The 13,069-nt window shown below is 34.2% G+C and overlaps 1 protein-coding gene and 1 pseudogene across 1 annotated transcript in view; one reads left to right on the top strand and one right to left on the bottom strand.

Annotated features, from left to right (window-relative positions):
• The window catches only part of LRP1B (LDL receptor related protein 1B), a 1,901,444-nt gene that overhangs the window by 543,611 nt on the left and 1,344,764 nt on the right, over positions 1 to 13,069 (bottom strand). The gene's annotated exons all lie outside the window — the stretch shown is intronic.
• LOC125122334 (swi5-dependent recombination DNA repair protein 1 homolog) lies at positions 2,168 to 2,819 on the top strand (annotated as a pseudogene).

Raw genomic sequence — 13,069 nt, 5'->3', positions numbered from 1 at the left:
AAATTCTACTACACTTGTATAATATTTGAAGTGGTTAGCCAAGTGGTTTGAATGGTAAAGAAAAAAATTGGTAGCTATATTGAATAAAAGAAAGCATGAGTCAAAAAGAATCTAAAACATACATGTGACTGTATTGATTCTAACACATAAAAAAATAAGAAAAACATTTCTACCTACTGTTCATAGAAATGTATGTGTAATTTTTTTTTTCAGACATGAATTACTGTGTTTCTATGACTTTACACTATTTCTCTGTAGGTAGCAAAATGTGCTCCCCCCAAATATTCCTCTTTGGCATGAGGATTATTTGGAGCTAATTGTTTTAAGAAAAAGAAGACACAAGAGACACTCTGAAAACAGAGTAGAAATTACCTTTTTGTAAGGAAGATTTGCATTAGAATGTGGGTTTATACCAGGAAGACAGAGATTATCAGAGGTAATCTTTTTTTTTCTTTTTCTTTTTTAATCTGGCCTCCCAGGGCATGTGGAATTTCCTAGGCCAGGGATCAAACCTGTGCCATAGAAGTGACCTAGGCCATAGCAGTGACAACACCAGATCCTTAACCCCTTGCACCACAAGAGAATTTCCCAGAGGTAACTTTTTCATCTGAAAGGCTTATCTGCAAGGCAGGTAACATTTGTCTACTAAACATTTCCTATTCTCACTTTTCCATGAATTGCCCTCCCCTCTTTGAAGCTGCAGACCCATATCTCCTTTCTTAGTTCAGAAAATAAGTGGCATAGAAAATAATTAATCAGATCTAAACCTCAATAGTCTAGTTACCTTTTGAATCTCATATCTTTGTGGGGCTCCCGCACCTACTTATATTTTTTTTCTTCTGTTAATTTGCCTTTTATGACAAGAGACTATCAGCCAAGAATCTGGGATGGTAGAGAGAAAATTATTTTTCCTCCCTTACACTGTTAGTTAGATTCAGTCACATAGAGGCTGGTTGAAATGAGTAGTGTAATTCCTGACAGTGGAAAAGAATAATGCTATTTGACTGTGGTGATCACTCCAAGTTTCATATAAAATGGCCTATTGCAATAGGGAAAATATTAGAACTTCAATTTATATTTGTATCTGTTGTAAAAAAGGGAGATTAACAGTGTTCAAAGAAAACTACTTAATTCTTTGTTTGCCTTTTAGGTACACATGATTTAGGAGAAAGATTTAAGAGAATCATTTTCCCCCTTGTTAAGAAGCTCAGCTTAAGCAAGGTCTAAAGAGGGTTAAGCTAGATAATGACCTTCACTCTTTTGCACTGAGTTGTGCCACCCCCACCCTTGCCAAATCCATATACTGCAGCTCTAACCCCCACTGTAACTATATTTGGAGTAGGGTCTTTGGAAAAGTGATCAAGTTACATGAAGTCATAATGCTGGTTCCCCAATCCAGTTGGACTGGTGTCATTATAAGAGACCAGGGATGTGAGCACAGAGGAGAGACCTTGTGAGGACAAGGATCCATGGTGAGAAGATGGTTATCTGCAAGCCAAAGAGGCTTGGGTGGAAATGGGGGAGATGCTGTCCAGCAGGTATAAAGAATTGATAGGTATTCAGATCTTCAGGAAGAAGCCCTGAGTTCCTCACAGAGATTGAAAACAATAGGAAGATCCATTTAATATCAGAGTAAGCAGTATATTCTGTAATAACCTATATGAAATGAATATAGATATATAAAGATATAGATAACTGATTCACTTTGCTATACACATGAAATGAATAAAATATTGTAAATCAACTATACTCTATAAAATATTTATTTATTTATTTATTTATTTATTTATTTTCTTTTTGCTTCTTAGAGCCTCACCCACTGCATATGGAAATTCCCAGCCTAGGGGTTGAATCAGAGCTTTAGCTGCGGGCTGATGCCACAGCCGCAACAATGTGGGATCCAAGCTTTGTCTTCATGGATACTAGTTGGGTTCATTAGCACTGAGCCACAGTGGGAGCTTCAGAATTTTTTAAAAGCATAGAAAAAAAATAAAATGAAAGTAAGCAGATAGCTGCACCTACTTGTACTTTCAGCACTCTCTAGGGATGGCTAAAGGAGGTGGTATGCTGAGGAAGGCAGGTGGATACCTGAAAGTTGGAATTTGGATAGTTGTGGAGTTGGGTAGAGTTCCCTTTGCTCAAGGTAAACTAAGATCTCTTTTTCAAGATGGAAACTTTAGTAGCTGTGATTTTACCTAGCGCTCCACAGGTATATGCTAATCCACCATAACTCCATACAACCAGTTCAAGAAAGCAACTTGAGTGCAACACTTAGAGAAAATGGTTAGGGAAAACAAGATCTTGTGTGTGTGGGGTAAAAGATCTTCAAGCAGATAATGATGAGAATGATCAGAACTTTACAGAGGATCCAGCTTCTTCAATACAGGGAAAACAGTTTGGAATTTCAAGAAAATTTTGTACATAAAGTGAATATGAAATACATATTTGAAAGAAACCTTCAAGAATAGCAATGCATGTAGATCCAAATCACTTGATACTGGGTTATGCAATAATCTCTAAACTGACTTTGTGATTGAAAACCATCTCAAACAAAGATTAAATGAAGAAAAGTCAAAATTGGGGAACCAGGTTCAGGAGAAGGAAGATCTTCAGAGGCTGAAACTAGTTAAAAAATATAGCACAAAGAATGACCAGTCTCAGTCACAGTTGTTAACTGGAAAAGTTATAGACAGCTATTTCTCTATGAGTTGCAATCAGCTGTGTGTAAGAAACTAAATATCACTCAGTTGATAGACCACTATGGTTTACATAAGAAATTGCTACACTATAACAGAGATGAACCAGAATTTATGTTTTAAGTCATATTTTTTTTTCTCCAGAATACCTTCGTGAATGACAAATTAATTAAAAGGTACTTATCTGATTTTAAAGGGAAGAAATAAACCATTAAGGGCTTAGAGAAAGATATCCTGGTGAATCTGGATCAAGTGAGGGCACTCTGGTATATAAACATAAACTAAGATCTAAAATGAAAATTTAGTACTTTAAATACATTTGTCAACAAAACAGCCGATTGTTAAAAAAAATTAAGAAAATCAAGGTTATAAATAATTTGCACCATTTTAGAAGTGATTTTTAATACATCAGTTTATTTTGGTACATAGGTACTATGTTAGCTGTTAAAAATAATCCAATCAGTGAGTGTCTAAACTTAAACTGGTCTAAAAATTCTTGCATTTCTTTTAAGTTTATGATCTTAGTTTTCCATCCTTTCATTGAATGTTTCCATTTGGATGGACCAACAGGTAATTAAACTCATACATTCAAAATTTTAAAATACATGCCATACAAGCATATATACATACATACATTTGTAAAATCAAAACAAGCAAATCAAAACATGTTGGGCAATTTTTAAGATAGGTAACTTTTTTTTGGGGGGGTGTACCCGTGGTGTGCAGAAAATGTTGGACCAGGGATCAAACACTTGCTGCAGCAGCAACTCAAGGAACAATGAAAAAGATGGATCTTTAAACTGTTATGCCACCAGAGAACTCCTAAGGTAAATAATTTTATAAAAGATTGGACCTCCTGATAGTCTGAGCAGCCTGGGACTTGGAATCACAATGTGAACATTTAAAGGATATGGTTTTATTTTGTCTCAACTGAATAGTAATATCTAGGTTCTCACTAATATCTAGGCTACATCTAAAACTGTACCTGAGGCACTTCCTTTAAATCAACCAAGTTCTATGTCTCTGTCTATATTTTTTGTAATTTTTTTCCCCTTATAACTTCTACCCATTTCAAAATGGGATAGAAGGGGCTATAGTTAGTCAGTTAGAGCCAGTTGTCCACTAACTCTTCAGCTGAAGTCCCTACAACTACCTTGTATTAGATTGATGTCCAGGTTTGTCTATGGGACAGGCATTCTATGGTTTCTAAGGTAGGATTTTGTTTAATCTCCTGTTTTATTTTGTTTTTATAGTAGTCACTTATAGTTTTATAGCAGATGTTTCTTTCTATCACTTGAGATAAACAGAATGGAAGTCTCTAATCCTAGTAACCAAACCCTATATGGAATAGTTCTCAGGAGGTACTAAATCTCAGTAGACATTGTCCTAAATATGTTATTCTTATGTTCAGGTCTTAGTTTTTAGTTTTTGGAAGGACTCTGAAAAATGGGCAATAGGCTTAGAAGATGACAGTCATGATGTAGAAAGGTCTGAAAACCATGTCACTCAGAATGAAAGAAATAAAACTAGATATCTAACCAGATACTTCAAATGGGAGAGCAAAGCTGGGAAAAATAGCACTGCTTTCATCAAGGGACATAATGCCTATGACTGCAACTGAAGACTAATGGTAAAGCCTTAAAAATGTGTAAATTATTTGAGTCAGAAAGGCTACATCTAAAACTGTACCTTAAGCCCTGTAAATAATTACTTATTGATAGTTATCACATAACTAATAATTTTTGAATAATTTCAAAAAATTAACTTAAATATTTATATATAGCTAATTGTTTAAATAAAATACATAAGTATACAGTATATAAACATTGCATAAAGTATATAAACATTAAAATGATATTGTGGAAATCTTTATTGACCTAGAAATCAAAGTTTGTGACAAAATTGAAAGGGGGATTATGTCTAATTTTTTAACAATATGTCATAAATTTTAACTTTTCTAAGTAGTTTTAAACCAGAGTTTGTCAACAAAAATTACTTATATATTAAATGATACTATTCTGCCTATTTTAAAAATCACTTACAGATCAATATTAATATTAACTTTTTAATTCAATTAATTTAAATCATTTTTACAGTGTGCTTCTAGAGCATTTTTTTTTTAATATTGTATGAGAATCAGCAAACAAGCATTTTATTATGGTTCGAGCACAATATGCAGTAAAAGGCTCCAATATTTTAAAAATTGCTTCAAATGGCTGTTCTATCCTGGATAATTTATTGCTCTGTCCTTATTATTAAAATATGAATGTTGTTTTTGCAGTTATTATCCAACTCTTGACACTGCCAAATAATTAATACTGTAAAATTTACTGAATATGAATATATATGTAGGTGTAAATACAAATATATTACTGAGGAAAAGGTTAAAAAATAAATACTGTCACAAATAAATGATCTTTGGTGCTCCCATTTGCCATTTTCCTGTCTTTCCCAAATTATTTAATATGATCTATCTATTCACTTGAAAATAAAAACATGTAAAACCTCTACATTTTAGCACATTTCAGGAGGAAACATTGCCTATTGAAATAATGTTACCAAAATATTATGTCACTGCAGCTCAGTCCTTTCAATTGAATTGGATGGGATTGCTGCCAGCTGGAGCACACTCTTGAATCGGAAAAATAAAAAAAAATGAAATTGTTCGTAAAGTGAGCATTGTCCTATAATCCTTTATTTTATAGTTTATTAAACCATGCATGTTGTGTTTTAAATTTGAATCATGAAACAAACAAAAATCCATGTGCTTTTTATAAAGAAACTCAGAGTGAACATCCCTGTGTGATCACTTCACGGTGCCCTCATTTTCATACCCGATAATCCACAAGACATGGTCGTGGGATATGAGAAATAAATCAGACTACAATGTTCCTGAACAAGGAATGCAATTATGACATTTGTAAACACATACAGTTCTAATTATGTTTTAGATTTCAAGCAAAATGGTAACCTTATTATTATTACTTTTTTATGGCCATAGCCATGGCATATGGAAGTTCCCAGCCAGGTAGTGAATCTGAGCTGCAGATGTTAACTAGGCAGCAACTGCTGCAGCACCAGATCCTTTAAAGCATCTCGTGGAGCCACCTGAAGTCAGATTTTTAACCTACTGTGCCACAGCAAAAATGGTAACATTATTGATACAAAATATTTTTAGAAAAAAGAGTGGTAAGATGATCGGTAGATGTGATTTTGGTCATTCTACATCAAATATTTTCCAACTTTGACTAGATTTCTCACAAGAAAAATTCCCTATGAAAAATACAGATGGTGCAATATATTTTTTAATTGCCTTTGGACTTTTTACTATTATTATTATTATTATTATTATTATTATTATAATTATTTTGTCTTTTCTGGGGCCGCACCTGTGGCATATGGAGGTTCCCAGGCTAGGGGTCTAATTGGAGCTGTAGCAGCAGCCTACGCCAGAGCCACATCTGTGACCTACAACATAGCTCACTGCAACACCAGATCCTTAACCCACTGAGCAAGGCCAGGGATCAAACCTGTAACCTCACGGTTCCTAGTTGGATTTGTTAACCACTGAGCCATGATGGGAACTCCCAGATGGTGCAATATTATGAGAGAAAAAAAAATACATGAATGCCTAGATTTAATTTGCATGGAAATGATTTGGAGGTATATTGGCTATTTCCAAAAAAAAAAAAAATCAAAAAATGCAAAACATGTTTCAAGGGGACTCTCCAGATAAACTTTCAAATAATGAAATATGGTTAAATCATTTTGAAATTTTACTGATATTATAGGTTATAGTTGTTTTCTATAACTATACATCTTTTATGTATTCTACTGTCCAAACAGTGGAAATATTAAGAAATATTCCAACTTAAGAAATCTGGATAGTTTTGCCTCCTTTAAGGACAGTATTAGGGATGATGAGGCAGATCCAGCCTTAAAAACATAAAAATGTTCTTCCAGGTTGAGGTCTTAGTGGGCTTACAATGTTATAAGCATTACTCATGTTTTACTATTTCAGTAACTAGAGTCCTCTTGCAAAGGTTTCTGGGTCACCTACCTGTCCTTATAAATCTCATCTTATCTTTAAGGCAAAGCTCTTAAGCTATTCCAAGGCAAAGCTATTCCAAGGTAAGAGAATCTTTTTTCCTCCCGCACATAATCCCATTATGAATCAACTCAGCATAAAATAATCTAACCAGTGACCTTTTGAATACTGTCCATCTTTGATACACCTATGTCTACATATATAGAACAATTATACACGTATTTGAAAAACTAAAAGCATAGGAATTTTTAAAGGTGCACCTGATTTATGTTTACTTCTTTTTCCCAAGCCACTCAAGATATTCCTTGAATAGTTATAGTTTAAATATGGAACATTATTATTTAGAATTAAATTGATGCAGATATTTATTTCCACTCTGTGCTGACACTAATTAGGAAAAGAGAAAACAGAAATTTATATATTGATGTTCGATCACAAATTATTTTTTTTAATTTATTTGAATCTAGGTATATATGACCCCTGCCCATCCTCCATGATTAGATGCTATCCTTTCAAGTTTCATTTGGGTTGAACAAAACTGCCAAATACAGTTATCCCCTTTATTTGAGGATTCACTTTCCATGGTTTCAGTTACTCAAGGTCAACAGAGATCTGAGGATACGAATTGGAAAATTCAAGAGATCAACAATCCGTAAGTTTTAAATTGCACATTAGACTGAATAGCATGATAAAATATCTGTGCAGCACTGCTCCAACCAGACTGGGATACCCAACCATCAACATTGCCTTTTTTTCTTTTCCTGATATCCAACCATCTCTGTCATCACTGCTTAGTGATCCTGGACTCCCAAAGGTGATGATCCTCCTTCTGCTGGAGAGTCAGAAGCTCAATACTAGCCAAAGGCTATCTCACAATTCCTGTGCCATTCTCCTCACCTCATCTCATCACATAGTAATCATATCACACCATCACAAGAAGAAAGGTGATTACAGTAAGATATTTTGAGAGAGTGTGAAGAGAGCAAGACTACATTCACATCACTTTATATTTTTATAATTATTCTATTTTATTATTAGTCATTATTGTTAATTTCCTTCTCTGCCTAATTTATAAATTAAACTTCATCAGAGGTGTGTATGTACAAGAAGAACAAACATACTATATATGATTTGGTACTATGCTCAGCTTCAGGCAACCACTGAGAGTCTTGTAATGTATCTCCCAAGGATGAGCAAAAGTACTGTAGTTAAGAGAACTCAAGTCTGATTGTTTAACTTCAGTCTAAATGAATAATGCTCACCAGATGATGACATGATTCCGAGTTATTTTTTACATCCCAACATGAGATAATGCCTAAAGTGTATAGACTGACTTCTGGAATGACCTCTTTAATTCTCTTGATTTATTTTCAAGCTCTAATTAAAATACTGTTGTAACTAAAACATTCTACATCTTTCCCTACTCTAAACATTTTACTTTTTCTTCTTTTCATTTGGGGGAGGGAGGCTGTGCCCACAGCATGCAAAACTTCCTGGGCCAGGGGTCGACATCATAGCAGTGACCCAAGCCACAGCAGTGACAATCCTAAATCCTTAACCCGCTGAGCCACCAGGGAATTCCTATTTCTTCTTTATAAATGTAAGAGGAGACATAGGGCAATTAAAATTATTATATCTCCATTCAAAAATTTTACATTTTCAAATTTATTCTTTTTTTAATGGCATAAACATGAACAATGTAATTTTTTTCTGAAAAATGACTTCAGAAAAATTAACCTTTAGTAGTTTATAAAGGGGGAACAATCACTGTTTAATGCTCTTAAGTATGGTAAAGCTTAGATGATATAATTATTCCATTTATGTTAATGAGACCATTCTCTGATTACTAATTATAATCTGATTAAAAAAATAGTACTTGATGTACTTTGCAATTGTCTATTTATCCATTCTGTTAGGTAATTAGCATTAAGAAGGGTAACATATTGGAACACAGCAATTTAAGGTGACAAAAATTGCTGGAATAGAATCATATATAGTCCTTCAGAGATTTCTCATAGTACTTTTAATGCAAATTTTGATGGGCTATTAGTTTTCATTAATGGTGGTTCGAGTACTTAGAGAAGACAACTATGTACTATACTTAGTGCTGGGCAAATTGCCTGGATATATTTCATATATTACTGTTACTTTAATGAATAGTATTATGGCAATTAGAAGACTGATGGCTTAGAAAATTTAGGTAGTTGTATTTGAAGTTCTTTGAACTAAATGGCATTGCTCAGTATACACTAAAAAGTGATTTATACTTTTTTTAAAGTATGATTTGAAAGCAGAATCACTTAAAATATATAGCATAGTATGGTGTATTTAAAATAAACTGGTTTGTATATATCAAACTGTAGAGACCTGTAATACAAGTATAGAAATTGAATCATTGAATCTTTTGTTGAAAAGTGGTTGTAAACATGATTATTAAGTAAGGTATCATTTGAATCTTTTTAAAGAACAATTTTCAAGCATTATACTCCATATTTCATGAATGCTCTCTACTAATATTTTGTAAAGGTATAATCTGATATCTAGAGATCATTCTCTAAAAAAAAAGTCAGTCATATTTTAAAGAATATGTTAATAATTTTTCTAAATCTAGAATTTTTTTTTTTTTTTTTTGGTTTTAAGGGCTTCACCAGTAGCATATGGAAGTTCCCAGGCTAGGGGTTGAATTGGAGCTGCAGCTGCTGGCCTATTCCATAGCCACAGTAATGGGATCAGTGTTGCATCTGCAACCTACACCATAGCTCACAGCAACGCCAGGTCCCTGACACACTGAGAGAGGCCAGGGATCAAACTCAAATCCTCATGGATACTAGTAGGATTTGTTTCCACTGCACCACAATGGGAACTCTTGTAAGTCTAGATAATTTTAACCAGCATAATACAATTTCATAAATATATAAATCATTCAAGCTTTTAATTTTAGAACATTTGAAATTAAAGCAACAAACTAGTTCTTCAAAGTTAAGTTTGTTCTAAATAACTATAATTATTTTCTTCATATGACTGATTTTATGGTTTATTATTTCTACAAACATTAGCCATAACAGCTTGAAATAATCATATTTAATAGAAATTTCTCTCCTTTCTTATTAAAATGCATAATCATTAATAGCAACTTTGTATAAAATAAATTGGAAATAAAGCAAAACACATGGGGCAGAACTAATTCCATCATCATTAAGAATTTTATACACATGAAAACTAAAAGCTTTCCTTTAGAGAAGTACTGTATATAACTACTTTTAGCTCATATTATATGCATAAGTTAACTAAAATCCTATTTTAGTACATTAGTTTAATGGTAGCAGTAAAATCATATGACACATCAGATATTTTTTTAAACATAGCAAAAGTCCCATGGAGGAGGAAAATAAATTGGATGCCTAGGGAATTTAAAAATAAAAAATAAAAACAACAAAAAAAAACACTTCTAAAAGCAAAAAGTGTTTGAAAATACAGTCCATGGAGTTCCTGTCGTGGCTCAGTTGTTAATGAATCTGACTAGGAAACATGAGGTTGCAGGTTCGATCCCTGGTCTTGCTCAGTGGGTTAAGGATCCGGAGTTGCCGTGAGCTGTGGTGTAGGTCACAGACGTGGCTCGGATCCTGCATTGCTGTGGCTCTGGCGTAGGCCAGCAGCTACACCTCTGATTGGACCCCTAGCCTGGGAACCTCCATATGCCACAAGTGTGGCTCCACAAAGAAAAAAAAAATAAAAGAAAATATAGTCCAATAGTAAATTTGCTATTCTTTTTTCTTTCTCTTCTTTAAACGTTCCTTCCCCACAGCTGAATGACTCTCTCCACTTCCCACAGATTCTTGCTCAACTGTCATTTCCCTGTGAAAACGCCATGACCTCTCTACTTAAAACAGTGATTTTTTTTGTTCCTTTCTTCCAGCTTAATGCTGTACTCCCTATTCTTTTACCCTGGTTGAATTTTCTCTTTTAGTCTTTCACCACCTGACAAACTTTATTTTACTTTTTATTTGCTTTTATAGCTGACCCTTGGACAACTTAGGGATTAAGGACACTGCCCTTCCTGGAAGTTGAAAATCTGAGTATAACTTGTAGTCAGCCCTCTGACTATGTGGTTCCTCTTTATCTGTGCCTTTGCATCCAAGGGTTCAAGCAACTGTGGATCCTGTAGTATGGTAGAATTTACCATTGAAAAAAATCCCCATGTGAGTGGATCCACACAATGCAAATTCCTAGCATTAATTGCAAGCTGTTTTCCCACTCTAATAATATTAACGCTTCATGATGAAATTATTACCTGCTTTGTGCCTTGCTGCTTATATAACCCCTAAATAGTGCCTGGTTCAAAATAGTCACTTGATAAATTGTTGAATGGGTGAATGATACGTATCCCTATCAAAATTGGGATAGATCGGCATGCTCTCTGTATTATGATATGATATACAAGTATAAATAGAAACATAAGAGAATCAAATCTGGACTCTTTTTCATGAAGTTACATTTAAGAGAAAGAAAACAAAGATGAAAAAAGTGTATCATCCCTCCCTCCTCTGCCACCCACCCTATCTTTCTCTCAAAGACGATTTCATACCAGCAGCTTTTATAAACACCAGGTGTTCACACATATATATTTGAGGCTTTTTTTCCCTTTTCTGTTTTTCACCTGCACCCATGGCATATGGAAGTTTCTGGGCCAGGGATGGAATCTGAGCCAGAGCTGTGACCTATGCCACAATTGTAGCAACACCAGATCCTTAATGCACTGCACTGGGCCAGGGATCAAACCAGCACTCCAGAGAGACATGCTGGATCATTAACCTACTGTGCCACAGAGGGAACTCCAAGGTGTTCTATTTTAACTAAAACTTCTGATGAGAAGCCTCCAGTCACAATATCAAGCTTCAATGGGGGTCTCAGGATCAGAAGAATCTTTTTGGTATGAGCAAGTTCCTCAGCCTTGGCACTATTTATATTTGGGGCCAAACAGTCCCTTGTTAAGGGGGACTCTACTGTGCCTAGCAGGATGTTTACAAGGATTCCTGTTTTTCACTCACTAGAATGCGAGTAGCAACCCTTTTTTCCCAGTATCTGTGATCTAAATGTCTTCAGGCTCTGACAAATACTTAATGGTAGAGAGAAGCACCTTGGGTTTGAGAATCACTGGCAAGCGTCAGTTAGAAATCTAACTTTGGTGGTAGACAGAATTATGTTAGAGACCCAGCTATGACCTTGAACCACTCACATTCAGAGGTAATGCTGCAGTCTCAACATCTCCTTTGCATAGTGTCTACTAGCATTAACACGTAAATTTAGAGAGTAGATGCTCTCTAAACAATTGTTGTTGAGATAAACCACACAGCATAATGGATAAAAGAATATGATTTTAGAAAACAAATATATATATAATTTTTTAAAGAAATGCAGATATATAGTAAAAATTGGAGCATTCTGTATAGGCTTTTTGAACCTAGCTATTTTTAATTAAAATATATTTTAGAGAACAGTTCAAATAAATATGGAGATTTATCTTATTTTTAATAGCTGTATAATATTTCATCATATATGAGTATTTTGTGATTTTTTTGGCTACACCTTTAAAATCCACATGTATGTTTTTGTTTCCCTAGACTTATCTAATTACGAGTACCACTTCAAAGTATTTTCTTTCATATATCTCAGTGTGCATAATGTAACTCTATGTACAAGACAAATTCTTGAAAGAAACATAAGCTTTAGAGACTAAGAGTCACGTGCTAAAAAGCCTGTGACACTGTTTATTAACCAGGTAACACTGAGCAACTGGTTTAGGCTAGCTGAACCTCAACTGGGAGTCCTGAAATGAGCAGAGTTCATGGTATCTCTCTCCAGGGACTGCTGTAAGAATTACATGAACTAAAATCTGCAAAATTATTTGCAAGTAATTATTATTTTTATTACTAAGGTGAATAATGCTGCTAGGCCCAGCTCTGAGAGACTACCTTTAAGAGACCAAAACATTCCAAACATCAAAGTTTTTGTTTAACTTGGGAGCTCTTTCACTTATGTATTTGGGGATAGTCTCCCTCCACCACTCCTTTCCTCCTTCTTCCATTAAGCTGTTTAGTTTAGAGAACATACATAATTCAACATAGTGCCTCTCTTCTTGCATTTCTAATACAGGTGTATATAGAATATGTGTCAAGAACTATTTACCACATTTTTCAGACTTACCATGTTATTCATTTTCTTCCCTTCAATTCAAATCCTTATATTTCAAAGTATTTTCTTTTACTATTTATTCCAATATATATTTAAATTGTATAGTATACCGATGGTTGTGATCAGTCTAAAC

Source organism: Phacochoerus africanus, chromosome 3 (assembly GCF_016906955.1).
Source record: "Phacochoerus africanus isolate WHEZ1 chromosome 3, ROS_Pafr_v1, whole genome shotgun sequence".
Classification (NCBI taxonomy): Eukaryota; Metazoa; Chordata; class Mammalia; order Artiodactyla; family Suidae; genus Phacochoerus; species Phacochoerus africanus.
Note: the sequence above shows the minus strand (reverse complement) of the source record. Positions and strands in the feature narration are given on the sequence as shown.